Here is a 14,088-nt window from a genome sequence, read left to right as displayed (position 1 = left end):
GAGCTTTTTCTGACTTTCCTCTTGTGATTGAGTTCTAGTTTCAAAGCACTGTGGTCTGAAAATATGCAGGGAATGATCCCAATCTTTTGGTACCAGTTGAGACCTGATTTGTGACCTAGGATGTGATCTATTTCGGAGAATGTTCCATGGGCACTAGAGAAGAATGTGTATTCTGCTGCTTCGGGATGGAATGTTCTGAATACATCCGTGAAGTCCATTTGGTCCTGTGTGTCATTTAAAGTCTTTATTTCCTTGTTGATCTTTTGCTTAGATGATCGGTCCATTTCAGTGAGGGGGGTGTTAAAATCCCCCACTATTATTGTATCGTTATCAATGTGTTTCTTTGCTTTTGTTATTAATTGGCTTATATAATTTGCTGTTCCCATGTTAGGGCATAGATATTTACAATTGTTCGATCTTCTTGTTGGATAGACCCTTTAAGTAGGATATAGTGTCCTTCCTCATCTCTTATTAAAGACTTTGGTTTAAAATCTAATTTGTCTGATATAAGGATTGCTACCCTAGCTTTCTTTTGGTGTCCATTAGCATTGTAAATTGTTTTCCAGCCCCTCACTTTCAATCTGGGGGTGTCTTTGGTTCTATAATGAATTTTTTGCAACAGTATATCGATGGGTCTTTTTTTTTTTTCCCCAATGTTATACTCTTTGTCTTTTGATTGGAGCATTTACCCATCTACATTCAGGGTAACTATAGAAAGATATGAATTTAGTGCCATTGTATTTCCTGTAAGGTGACTGTTACTGTATGTTGTCTCTGTTCCTTTCTGGTCTATGTTACTTTTAGGCTCTCTATTTGCTTAAAGGACCCCTTTCAATATTTCTTGTAGGGCTCGTTTTGTATTTGCAAATTCCTTTAGTTTTGGTTTGTCCTGGAAACTTTTTATCTCTCCTTCTATTTTCAATGACAGCCTAGCTGGATATAGTATTCTTGGCTGCATATTTTTCTCATTTAGTGCTCTGAATATATCATGCCACTCCTTTCTGGCCTGCCAGGTCTCTGTGGATAGTTCTGTTGCCAATCTAATGTTTCTACCATTGTAGCTTAAAGATCTCTTCTCCCAAGCTGCTTTCAGAATTTTCTCTTTGTCTCTGAGACTCATAAATTTTACTACTTGATGTCGGGTTGTTGACCTATTTTTATTGATTTTGAGAGGGGTTCTCTGTGCCTCCTGGATTTTGATGGCTGTTTCCTTCCCCAAATTAGGGAAGTTCTCTGCTATAATTTGCTCCAATATACCTTCTGCTCCTCTCGCTTTCTTCTTCTTCTGGGATCCCAATTATTCTAATATTGTTTTGTCTTATGGTGTCACTTATCTCTCAAATTCTGCCCTCATGATCCAGTAGTTGTTTATCTCTCTTTTTCTTAGCTTCTTTGTTTTCCATCATTTGGTTTTCTATATCACTAAGTCTCTCTTCTGTCTCACTTATCCTAGCAGTTAGAGCCTTCATTTTTTATTACACCTCATTAATAGCCTTTTTGATTTCGACTTGGTTAGATTTTAGTTCTTTTATTTCTCCAGAATGGGTTTCTCTAATATCTTCCATGTTTTTTCAAGCGCAGCTAGTATCTTTAAAATCGTCATTCTGAACTCTAGTTTTGACATCTGACTAATGTCCATATTGAGTAGGTCCCTGGCAGTCGGTACTGCCTCTTGGTTTTTTTTTGTTGTTGTTGTTGTTGTTGTTGATATGATTTTTTCTGTCTTGTCATTTGTCTAGGGGAGAATAGATGAATGAGAGAACAAAATGCTAACAGGGAAACAACAACCCCAGAAAATATACACTAATCAAATCAGAAAAGACCTGAAAGTGGGAGAAAAGAAAGGGAAATTAAGAATAAAGAAATAGAAAAAGAAAAAGAAAAAAATAAACAAAAACAAAACAAAACAGAATATGATCAAATATGATGTGGCTGCTGCATAGATCAGTGCCACACACTAGATTTTGGGCGTATTTTGGTCTGTTAGAAGAAAGTGCCTCCCAAATTTTTAAAGAAAGAGAAACTTATGTATGTACAAAAATAAGGGTAAGTACAATGAAGGGAAGGAATATGACTGTAATGACGAAAATTATAAAGGATTTTATAAAAGGAATTGATAAGAAGCTGGTTGAAAAAAGAAAGAAGAGGAATTAAAAAATAAAAGGGGAGGGAGAGAATGTGATCCGGCAGTTGACTAGAACAAAGCCGTACACTAGATATTGAGGGTATATTTTGGTCTGTTAGAAGAAACTGTATCCCAAAATTTTAAAGAGAGAACAACTTATATATTTATGTATACCAAAAATAAGGTTAACTGCTATGTAGGGATAGAATATGACTCTAAAAATGAAAAATAAAAAACTTTTTTTAATAAAGGGATTGATAAGTGTTGGTTGAAAAAGGAAAAAAGAAAAATTTTAAAAAAAGAGAGAAAGAAAAAAGAAAATTAAAAAATTAACTTTGAAGGACTAATGAATCATGGGAAGAAAGTCATGAATTCTATGTGCAGTATTCCCCTAGTGCTGGAGTTCTGCCGTTCTCATTATTTGGTAAACTTGGTCTTGGCTGGTTGTTGTTGCTGATCTTCTGGGAGAGGGGCCTGTTGCCGTGGTTCTCAAATGTCTTTGCCAGGGACGGAATTGCCCCGCCCTTGCTGGTCCTGAGACCACACTGTCCCACAAGAGTTCCACCCCCTGCTTAGCCACTGGAGTGATGTCCCTCAGCAGAGCCAACTTCTAAAAGTTCCAATTCTGTGCTCTGCGGCTCTATCACTTGCCAGAAGCGGCGGACGGAGGCCCCCTCCCCCTCCGTCTATCCTCCCGAATATCGCCTCAAATTCATTTCTCCGCACATCCTACCTTCCAGAAAATGGTCAGTTTTCTGTTCAGAGAGTTGCTACTATTCTTTACTTCGATCTCCTGTTGAGTTCATAGGTGTTCAGAATGTTTTGATCTCTATCTAGCTGAATTCCTGGGACCAGACGAAATTTAGGTCTCCTACTCCTCTGCCAACTTGCTCATCTGCTTGAGGTCTCCAGCAATTAACGTATTGTTATCAATATGATTCTTTATTTTGGTTAACAGTTGGCTTATGTAGATGGGTGCTCCCATGTTGGGGTCATAGAAATCCATAATTGTTAGATCTTCTTGTTGGATAGATCCTTTAAGAATGATATAGTGTCCCTCTGTGTCTCTAACTACAGTCTTTAGTTTAAAATCTAATTTGTCTGATATAAGAATTGCTACCCCAGGTTTCTTTTGAGGTCTGTTGTCATGGAAGATGGATCTCCATCCCTTCACTTTCAGTCTGGATGTAACTTTAGGTTCAAAACGAGTCTCTTGTAGACAGCATATGGGTGGGACCTGTCTTTTTATCCAATCTGCAACCCTGTGCCATTTTATAGGAGCATTTATGTCATTCAGGCTGAGAGTGATATTGAAAGATATGAATTTATTGTCATTATGTTGTGTGTGAAGACCTTTTTTTTTATAGATTGTTCCTATAAATTCCTTTGCTATATCACTCTTGGGGTCTTTCTCCTTTTATAGAACCCCCTTTAATATTTCTTGCAGGGCCACCTTAGTGGTCACATATTCTTTCAATTTCTGCTGGTCTTGGAAGGTCTACATATCTCCATCCATTCTAAATGACAGTGTTGCTGGATAAAGTATTCTTGGCTGCCTGTTCTTCTTGTTTAGTGCCTTGAATATGTCTTGCCAGGCCTTTCTGGCCTGCCAGGCCTCTGTGGATAGGTCTGACATTATTCTGATGTTCCTGCCTCTGTTCATAAGGAATCTCTTCCCCTAACTGCTCTTAAGATGGTTTCCTTGGTTCTAAGATTTGTTAGTTTTACTATTACATGCTGGTGTATTGGCCTGTTTTCCCTGATCTTGGGAGGGGTCCTCTTTGCCTCTAGGACATGAATCTTTGTTTCATTCCCCAGACTAAGGAACTTCTCAGCTACGATTCGCTCAAATATATCTTCTAGTCCTCTCTCTCTCTCCACCCCCTCCAGGATTCCAATAATTCTGACATTGGAACTTTTCATGGTGTCAGTTATTTCTCTGATTCTATTTTCATGGATTCTGAGTTGTTTTTCCCTGGCCTCCTCTTTTCCCTTTTTGTCTATTATTTGGTCTTCTAGGTCACTAATTCATTCTTCTGCCTCACTTACCCTAGCTGTTAGATTATCTAGATTAGATTGGATCTCGTTGATAGCATTTTTAAGTTCTGCCAACTCAGCTTTCATTTCTGCCCTTAGAGACTCCATGTAGCCATTAATCAATTTCTCCATTCTAGCTATTGTCTTCACAATTACTAACCTGAATTCCATCTCCAAAATCTTGGTTATATTTCAATCCATTTGTATATCTGTGGCATAAGTCATAATCTCTGAGTCTTTCCTATTTTGGGTGTTCCTCCTCCTAGTCATTTTTATGAGGGGTGGTTGAGGGAATGTATAGAGTCCAAATTTTTGACCACAAACCAAGCAAAATGCACCTGTTTTTAGGGACCTTATGGTTGCTGGCCTCTTGTTTTCCCAGCCTGTCTTCTGGGGGAAGAGCCTGCCGCACTGTTACTCAGGAAACCCTGTTTGGGCAGAGTTGCCCTGCCCCCTGTGGCGGGGGATGGCCTCAGTGAAAACCGGTTTTGGGGGGCTTATGTTCTCTGGTGGCTTTCCCTGGCATCTTTCCCTGTCTCTTCCAAGAGTCAGAGCAGAAGAGACCATTTCCAACCCTCTGCCTCAGAGCAGAGAGATCGCAGTCTGTTCTTCAGTGAGCTCTCCAGGCCACACTATCTCCACTTCTATTTGTGCTGTTATAAACTGCAGTGTCCTGGGTTGTGCACCCCACAAAAGTGCTCCCAGTCCTCGCCTCCAGGTCAGGGCACATCTCTGCCCTTTGTGCTTCTAAATTCGCCAGGAGGTCCCAGTTGGCAAGTGCCGCCCCTCCGCTCCATGTTTCCATCTGTGGGGCTGCCCTAAAGTCCTTTCCCTGCTGCTAAATGTCTGGGAGTCTGTACCCTGTCCCCAGTGCAGGAGGCTATTGCTCACTGGTGATGTAGGATCCCAATGGCTCAGCTCCCTCCCCCTTCCATTTATCCTCAAATATCTCCCTGCAGAATCATGGCTCCCAACTTCATACCTCCAAACCAACAACCGGAGATATTCTGTTTGTAGAGATCCAGATCTATCTTCTTACATCTCAGGCTGATTTCACAGGTGTTCAGAGTGGTCTGGTAGATATCCAGCTCAATTCTGGGCACCGGTTGGAATAAGGTCCCCTACTCCTCTGCCATCTTTCCCCCCTTCACTAAGTTTATATTTAACATCAGTAAAAGTGATAGGGAAACACTAAACTTTATATCAGTATTTGCATATGCATATTTAGAGATTCAATGAGGATGATCATCTCCCTCCTTTTATACTTATAACTAAAATAAAACCTTGGACATATCATAGCAAACAAGAAAAAAAAAGCTGATCATTGGGGAGTAGAAGACATATTGACTAGGGACCTTGGGATTTAAAGGACAAAGAAGTGAGGTACTTTGGTTTCCTTATTGCCTCCCATATACCCCAGACAGTCACTGCAAAAGCATCCAACTCAGAAATACCAACAGGCACAGACAAAATTAAATAAACACAAGTTCAAAGAAAAGACTATTATAAAGACCTGGCCAGGTCATAGGTAAGTGTGGCTTAACAGAAAAATTTTTTGACAATACCTACCCTATATCAGTGAAACACGATGAGAAACCACACTCACTCCCACAGTTTCAGTGGGGTGAACAGGAAGCGGATTGTCCATCCTACATACCTACCCCATGGAATCAGTTGTACTCTGATTTCCCCACCTGGTGGTGTCAGTGAGGCTAATCAAGAAGCTAATCCATGCTCTACCTGGCAGAAGCAGGCAGCACTATGATTCCTCAGCCAGTTGGTGGAGGGTCTAGCTGGCAGCTAATCTTCTATCTTCATTCCCTGCAGAAACAGGCAGTGCTCTAGTAAATCTGCCAGAGCACACTGGCAACAAATGGTGACCTGGGTCTCCAACCCCACCTAGCATCAACAATGCTGAACAAGGCAGTGTAAGTCAGGGGTAGTAAGCATTATTCTCTCCCCATCCCTGTTGACAGTGAGGTCCATTGGGGAGCTGAACCTCCATACCCACCCAGCAGCAACAAGAGAGAACAAGGAGGTATAAAGCAGAGCAACCTGTCCTCCTCTCTGGTGTCAGTGGGGCCCAGAGTAGATCTGTGTTTCTATGTCTTCCTGCAATAAGGAAGTGTGAGTCAGTGCCCCATTTTTGCCTGAGTGGTGTTGGCAAAGTTGAGATAGAAGCTGAATATACACATTGCCTGGGCCTTACACTACACCTCAACAGGGGGAAAGCTTACTAAAAATTAAGATGAAACAGGATACAAAGTCTCATAATATGTAAGATGTCCAGGATACAACTGGAAATCATTCCAAACATACCAAGAATCAGAAAAACCACAAAATGAATGATAATAGACAATACACAGATGCCAACACCAAGACAAATGAGCTCTTGGAATTATCTGACAAGGATTTAAAGTAGCCATCATAAAAGTGCTTGAACAAGCAACTAAAAGTTATCATAAAACAAATGAAAATAAAAAGAATCCCAGTAAAAAAAAAATAGAAGTTACATAATAGAACAAAATATAAATTTTAGAAATGAAAATGCAATAATTGAAATAAAAATCACATTGAGTGGGCTTGATAGCAGAGACAAGTTTATAGAGGGCAGAATCAATTAATGTTCAGACAGGTCAATAGAACATGCCTAATCTGAACAAGAGTGAAAATAGGATGAGTAAAATGATGAGTTTTAATGATGTGGGGGACAGCAGAAAATGATCCAGCATTCAAAAAAAAAAAAAAAGCCAACATCCATAATATTGGAGTCTCAGAAGGAGAAGAGAGTGTAACTGAGAAGCTATTCAAAGAAATAATACTGAAAAATTCCCAATTCTGTGAAAGACAAACTTACATAAACCCAAGATGCTGAAAGAATCCCAAATAAGATAAACTAATAACTTCACATCAAGACACATCATAACTAAACTTTGAAAACTAAAGAATGAAAAATATTGAAAGAAGCCAGAGAAAATACAGTGACAATGGATTTCTGATCTGAGACGACTGGCGGCTAAAAAGAAGTGGCACAACATTTTCCAAGCACTGAAAGAAAAGAACTGTCAGCTGTGAATTCTATCTCTGTGCGTATATAAAGAAATATATCCCTTTATGAATGAAGGGAAAATAAAGTTGTTCTAAGACACAGGAAATCTAAATATTTTTTTCTATAAGCATATATAATTATTTTACAGAAAAATGTTGTCAATAAAGACATAATAATCCTATTGTATCTTGTGCTTTCAGCTCCTTCTTTCCATCCTTCTGTATTATAGGTGATGGAAACCCATAGACTAATTTTCCCAGGTCCCCTTTACTGTTTGGTATCTATTAGGTTATGTCAATGGGAGGCGCTGTTAGGACTTTAGAAGGTGGGAGAAAGAGAGAAGACATTGCTTTCTTCTCTTTTCTGTTCTGTTCTTTACCTTTCCTTCATTTTCCTTTCCTTTTTCTTTTCTTTTCTGTTGTTTACTTGCCACACTTCCTGAAATTGCAGCAGCAGTGGTGGGGAGCAGGAACACAGGCTCGTCAATGGAAATGGAATCTTCCTGGTTCCTTCTCAGACAGAAGGGTCCCAGCTATGGTGGTAAGTAAATAAGATTAGAGCAGAGATCAATGAATTAGAAACCAGAAACACTGTAGATCAGATCAAAGAAACTACAAGCTGGTTCTTTGAAAGAATTAATATGATTGATAAACTGCTGGCCAGACTTATCCAAAAGAAAATAGAAAGGGCCCAAATTAATAGAAATTAATAGAAATTAATTAATTAATTAACAGAAACAGAAGGAAAGCTTCCAGGCTCATTATATGAGGCCAGCATTACCTTAATCCCCAAACCAGGCAAAGACCCCATCAAAAAGGAGAATTTCAGACCGATATCCTTGATGAATATGAATTCCAAAATCCTCAACAAAATCCTAGCTAATAGGATCCAACAATACATTAAAAGGATCATCCACCACGACCAAGTGGAATTTATCCCCGGGATGCTAGAGTGATTCAACATTCGCAAATCAATCAATGTGATAGAACACATTAATAAGAGGATAAAGAAGAACCATAGGGTCCTCTCAATTGATGCAGAAAAAGCATTTGACAAACTACAGCATCCTTTTCTGATTAAAACTCTTCAGAGTATAGGGATAGAGGGAACATTCCTCAAGTTCATAAAATCCATCTATGAAAAACCCACAGTGAATATCATCCTCAATGGGGAAAAGCTGAGAGCCTTTCCCTTAAGATCAGGAACACGTCCAGGATGCCCACTCTCGCCACTATTGTTCAACATAGTGCTAGAAGTCCTAGCAACAGCAATCAGACAACAACAACAAGAAAAATAAAATAAAATAAAATAAAAGGTATTCAAATTGGCAAAGAAGTCAAACTCTCTCTTTTCGCAGATGACATGATACTTTATGTGGAAAACCCAAAAGACTCCACCCCCAAATTACTAGAACTCATCCAGCAATTCAGTAATGTGGCAGGATAAAAAAATCAATGCACAGAAATCAGTAGCTTTCTTATACACTAACAATGCATTTGTAGAAAGAGAAATTAGAGAATCGATTCCATTTACAATAGCACCAAAAACCATAAGATACCTTGGAATAAACCTAACCAAAGAGGTAAAGGATCTATACTCTAGGAACTACAGAACACTCATGAAAGAAATTGAAGAAGACACAAAAAGATGGAAAAATATTCCATGCTCGTGGATCGGAAGAATAAGCATTGTTAAAATGTCTATGCTACCCAGAGCAATCTATACCTTTAATGCCATCCCGATCAAAATTCCAATGACATTTTTCAAAGTGCTGGAACAAACAATCCTAAAATTTGTATGGAATCAGAAAAGACCCCGAATCGCCAAGGAAATGTTGAAAAAGAAAAACAAAGCTGGGGCATCACATTGCCCGATTTCAAGCTATATTACAAAGCAGTGATCACCAAGACAGCATGGTACTGGCACAAAAACAGACATATTGACCAATGGAACAGAATAGAGAGCCCGGATATGGACCCTCAACTCTATGGTCAAATAATCTTTGACAAAGCAGAAAAAAATATGCAATGGAAAAAAGACAGTCTCTTCAATAAATGGTGCTGGGAAAATTGGACAGCCACATGCAGAAGAATGAAACTCGCCATTCTCTAACACCATACACAAAGATAAACTCAAAATGGATGAAAGACCTGAATGGGAGACAGGAATCCATCAACATCCTAGAGGAGAACATAGGCAGTAACCTCTCTGACATCGGCCCCAGCAACATCTTTCAAGATACATCTCCAAAGGCTAGTGAAACAAAAGCAAAAATGAACTTTTGGGACTTCATCAAGATAAAAAGCTTCTGGACAGCAAAGGAAACAGTCAAGAAAACAAAGAGGCAACCCACAAAATGGGAGAAGATATTTGCAAATGACACTACAGACAAAGGGCTGGTATCCAAGATCTATAAAGAACTTCTCAAACTCAACACCCAAAAAACAAATAATCAAGTCAAAAAATGGGCAGAACACATGAACAGAGACTTCTCCAAAGAAGACATACAAATGGCTAACAGACACATGAAAAAAATGTTCATCATCATTAGCCATCAGGGAAGTTCAAATCACAACCACACTGAGATATCGCCTTACACCAGTTAGAATGGCAAAAATTGACAAGGCAAGAAACAACAAATGTTGGAGAGTTTGTGGAGAAAGGGGAACCCTCTTACACTGTTGGTGGGAATGCAAGTTGGTACAAGCCACTTTGGAAAACAGTGTGGAGGTGCCTCAGAAAATTCAAAATAGAGCTACCCTATGACCTAGCAATTGCTCTACTGGGTATTTACCTCAAAGACACAGATGTAGTGAAAAGAAGGGCCATATGCGCCCTAATGTTCATAGCAGCAATGTCCACAATAGCCAAACTGTGGAAAGAGCCGAGATGCCCTTCAACAGATGAAAGGATAAAGAAGATGTGGTCCATATATACAATGGACTATTACTCAGCCATCAGAAAGCATGAATACCCAACTTTTGCATCCACATGGATGGGACTGGAGGAGATTATGCTAAGTGAAATAAGTCAAGCAGAGAAGTCAATTATCATATGGTTTCACTTATTTGTGGAACATAAGGAATAGCCTGGAGGACATTAGGAGAAGGAAGGGAAAAATGAAGGGGGGGGGGGAATCGGAAGGAGAGATGGACCATGAGAGACTATGGACTCTGAGAAACAAACTGAGGGTTTTAGAGGGGAGGGGGTGGGGGGATGGGTTAGCCCAGTGATGGGTATTAAGGAGGGCACGTACTGCATGGAGGATTGGGTGTTATACGAAAACAATGAATCGTGGATCACCACATCAAAAACTAATGATGTTTTGTATGGTGAGTAACATAACCTAATAAAATAAAATTTTAAAAAATCATAGGGAACAAAATGAGGGTTGTTGAATGGGAAGGGGTGGGAGATGGGATAACTGGGTGATGGACATTAAGGAAGGCACTTGATGTAATGAGCACTGGGTATTATATCAGACTGCTGAATCACTGACCTCCACCTCTGAAACTAATAATACATTATATGTTAATAAATTGAATTTAAATTAAAAAATTAAACAATATAGATGTAAAAAAAGAAAAACCTTTTGCATAGTGAAGGAAACAGTCAACAAAACTAAAAGGCAACCTACAGACTGGGAAAAGATATTTGCAAATGACATATCTGATTAAGGGTTAGTATCCAAAATATATGAAGAACTTATAGATCCATCCTTCTTCAGCCATAAGCGCTTGTAGCTCAGAAATGGTCAGATATGGTACTATGGAGAATTTTTTGTTTTTATACGAGAGTGTAGTGAAAAAACTGGCAGAATAAAAATGTGACACCAACTAAAATTAGTTCATTTGCTTGAAGATCTTGAGAATGACATTAGAGCTTTCTTTCTTGAATATACCCATCAACTCTTTGGAGATGATGAAACTGCTTTTGGTTACAAGCGTCTAAAGATCCAGGGCACCTGGGTGGCTCAGTCGTTAAGCATCTGCCTTCGGCTCAGGTCATGATCCCAGGGTCCTGGGATTGAGCTCCTCATCGGGCTCCCTGCTCAGCAGGAAGCCTGTTTCTCCCTCTCCCACTTATCCTGCTTGTGTTCCCTCTCTCACTGTGTCTCTGTCAAATAAATAAAACCTTAATTAAAAAAAGTCTAAAGATCCTGTTATACTCTAATGCTGGTAGCCTGTCAACAATGTTCTGTGTTGAGTATGCATCTAAAGTTGATGAAAACTTTGTGTAGAAGCTAATGATGTAGAGGGCAAAACTAGACAAATAATTCTACCTGGATTTTGTACAAACATGAATGATTTTTCTCTCTTTACCGGAAAAAGAAGTTGATTTCACGCCATTTGGAACCTTACGCCATATATATTCTGTTCTCAGTCCAACAGGAGGGGAACTTTACCTTTCAGATATACAAGGCTGACATGACATGTAGAGGCTTCCAAGAATATCATGATAGGCCTCAGACCTTTTTGATGTGGTTTATTGAAACTGCCAGTTTTATTGACATGGATGATGAAAGACAGCACTGCTTTCTAGTATTTGAGAAGTATAATAAGGATGGAGCTATGCTCTTTGTGACCATAGGCTACATGACAGTCTGTAAGTACTATGTGTACCCAGACAAAACTCAACCCAGTGTAAGTTAGATGCTGGTACTAACGCCATTTCAAGGTCTAGGCCATGGTGTTCAACTTTTTGAAACAGTTCATAGAAACACAATTGCATCTTCTTCTCTTCTTGATATTACAGAGGAAGATCCATCCAAATGGTATGTGAAATTAAGAGACTTTGTGCTTGTGAAGCTTTGTCAAGATTTGCCCTGTTTTTCTCAGGAAAAGTTGATGCAAGGATTCAACAAACATATGGCAATAGATGCACAACAGAAGTTCAAAATAAAGAAGCAACATACTAGACGGGTTTATGAAATTCTTTTGACTACTGTTAACTGACATGAGTGATGGTGAACAATACAGAAGCTATAGACTGGACTTTAAAAGAAGACTAATTAGCCCATATAAGAAAAGGCAGAGAGATCTTGTTAAAATGAGAAAATGTCTCACACCAGAAGAACTGACAAACCAGATGAACCAAATAGAAATAAGCATGCAACATGAACAGCTGGAAGAAAGCTTTCAGGAACTTGTGAAAGATTACCAATGTGTTATTGAATACCTCATTCAAGAGTAAAGATTATTCTGCTCTGTACAGGAAGTTTGCAAATTTCTGTACATTGTGTTGTGGAAAAGCTAATGATGAGTTTAATTTTAAAATCTTCTTTTTTATTATGTTATGTTAGTCACCATACATTACATCATTAGTTTTTGATGTAGTGTTTCATGATTCATTGTTTGCATATAACATCCAGTGTTCCGTGTAATACATGCCCTCCTTAATACCCATCACTGGGCTAACCCATTCTCCCACCCCCCACTCCTCTAAAACATTCAGTTTGTTTCTCAGAGTCCATAGTCTCTCATCGTTCATCTCCTCCTCTGATTCCCCCCCTTCATTTTTCCCTTCCTTCCCTTAATGCCCTCCATTCTATTCCTTAGTGTTCCACAAATAAGTGAAACCATATGATAATTGACTTTCTCTGCTTTACTTATTTCACTTAACATAATCTCCTCCAGTCCCATCCATGTTGATGCAAAAGTTGGGTATTCATCTTTTCTGATGGCTGAGTAATATTCTATTGTATATATGGACCACATATTCTTTATCCATTCATGTACTGAAGGTCATCTTGGCTCTTTCCAAAGTTTGGCCATTTAAAATCTTGTAACATTTACTTATATTAAAAGTTATCTATCTTATCTTTGGTTGAATATTTTCTTTTGGAGAGATTGTATATTTAAAATACTGCTTAGAGTCTATGCACATATATCACATTTAAAAATATATATAGCTCCTGATATACCACTGTAATTGCTTTCCTTCTTAATGGTATAATAAATGTTTAGTTGTGATAAAAAAGAACTTACAGAATTCAAGACCAAAAAATGAATTATCCACTTAAAAAATGGGCAGACGTCATGAATAGATATTTTTCCAAAGAAGACATCCAGATGGCCAACAGACACGTGAAAAGATGCTCAATATCACTCATCATCAGGGAAATACAAATCAAAACCACAATGAGGTATCACATCATAGAATGGCTAAAATCAATAACACAAGAAACAAGTGTTGGTGAGGATGTGGAGAAAAAGGAATCCTCTTGCACTGTTGGTGGGAATACAAACTGGTGCAGCCACTCTGGAAAACAGTATGGAGGTTTCTCAAAAAGTTAAAAATAGAACTACCCTACAATCCAGCAATTGCACTACTAAGTATCTACCCAAGGAATAAAAAAAAAAATACTAATTCAAAGGGATACACACACCCCAATGTTTATAGCAGTATTATCTACATTAGCCAAATTATGGATACAGCTCAAGTGTCCATTGACTGATGAATGGATAAAAAAGATGTGATATTATGGAATATTACTCAGCCATAAAAAAGAATGATTTCTTGACATTTGCAATGATGTGAATGGAGCCAGAGAGTATTATGCTAAGTGAAATAAGTCAGTCAGAGAAAGACAAATATCATATGATTTCACTCATATACAGAATTTAAGAAACAAAAGAAATGAACAAAGAGGGGGAAAAGAGAGAGGCAAACCAAGAAACAGACTCTTAACTATAGGGAACTGATTGTTACCAGAGGGGAGGCGGGTGGGGAGGATGGGTGAAATAGGTCATAGAGATTAAGGAGTGCACTTACTGTAATGAGCACCCACTGTTGTATGCAAGTGTTGAATCACTAAATTGTACACCTGAAACTAATATTATGCTGTTTGTTAACTAACTGGAATTTAAATAAAAAC

General features: G+C 38.6%; 1 pseudogene; it reads left to right on the top strand.

Moving 5' to 3' along the window:
• Positions 1–10,958: 10,958 nt before the first annotated feature.
• LOC114199986 (histone acetyltransferase type B catalytic subunit-like) lies at positions 10,959–12,404 on the top strand (annotated as a pseudogene).
• Positions 12,405–14,088: the final 1,684 nt, after the last annotated feature.

Source organism: Eumetopias jubatus, unplaced genomic scaffold (genome assembly GCF_037043125.1).
Source record: "Eumetopias jubatus isolate StellerSeaLion01/CBP00866 unplaced genomic scaffold, mEumJub1_p1.0 scaffold_11, whole genome shotgun sequence".
In the NCBI taxonomy this organism is placed as follows: domain Eukaryota; kingdom Metazoa; phylum Chordata; class Mammalia; order Carnivora; family Otariidae; genus Eumetopias; species Eumetopias jubatus.
The sequence above is the reverse complement of the archived record's forward strand: the minus strand, read 5'-3'. Positions and strand labels throughout refer to the sequence as shown.